Raw genomic sequence first — 1,161 nt, forward strand, 5'->3', positions numbered from 1 at the left:
CTAAACCTAAGTTAAGTACTTTTGTAAGTCATGGGAAGCAGAGAATCTTTTTTCGAGAGAGAATAACTAAAAAAAACTTCTTTGTAGTAGTATAGTGGTAAGTATTCCCGCCTGTCACGCGGATGACCCAGGTTCGATCCCCGGCAACGGCGCCAAGATTTCATTGCTTTCATCTTGTGTTCTTGTTGATTTCTTATCTATTTCTCTACATGATTAATCTGAAATCCAATATGGGTTTAAGAGGAATCATGGAGATTAGTGAGTAATCACCTTTTGAATTCATGGGTTAGGGAGATTAAGGGTGATTAGGTTAGTTCTAGGATGTTTTAGTTTAGATGATTCTTGTTCCTTGCTAGTAGAGTATTCCTAATGCATCTTCTGAGTTGGCCACTCAAAAGTTGATCAATAGGCATTTCTCACCCGAAAGGTGTTTGATGAAATGCCTGAGACAACTCTCCTAGGCTTTTAGTATACTTTGCCAAAGACATTTGTTGTTAAAGGTGCTAAGATAGCTAATAGACTTGTTAGTAATGATTGCTTTCATATTATTCAACCAAAGACATTTGATGTTTGAGATATGTTAGCAAATGAGCATTCATCTAGACATAGAGCTTGCTTAGAATTGTGTCTAGGCTTAAGGTTGATAGTTTGATTGATCATTTGTCATCCTTAGTTCGATACTTGATCACCCAAGGTCTAATCCCTATGCCCTTGAGTTCTCTTTTCCCTTAGTCAAGAAAGTATCATTCTGTTATTGTTTTCTAGTATTAGTAGTAGTTTAAAACCCATCTAAATCATTGTTTGCACTTTAGATTAAGTGAGTACTTGCATTCTCAATGCTTTGATATCTCTCAGACCTGGTTTGACAATCTTTTATACTACAACATTTGACTTAGGAGCCTTGAAAACTCCTAATATCAAATTGGCGCCGTTGCTAAATTCTGAGTAGATTGAAACATTGAGATTTAGTCACTTGCTTGAGACTAAGTCATTTTAAATTTTGTTTTGTTACTGATTCTTCTTCTCCAGAGCTTTAGAGAGAGTGTGTGCTAGAGCTAGAAGAGAAGAAGAACAACAAGCCCACTTGCAGGAATTGGACGTTGATATGGCAGATCCACAACAAGGGGCAGAACACCAACCGCGGGCAGCTCGACCCATTGG

This window comes from Brassica oleracea, chromosome C1 (genome assembly GCF_000695525.1).
Source record: "Brassica oleracea var. oleracea cultivar TO1000 chromosome C1, BOL, whole genome shotgun sequence".
Classification (NCBI taxonomy): Eukaryota; Viridiplantae; Streptophyta; class Magnoliopsida; order Brassicales; family Brassicaceae; genus Brassica; species Brassica oleracea.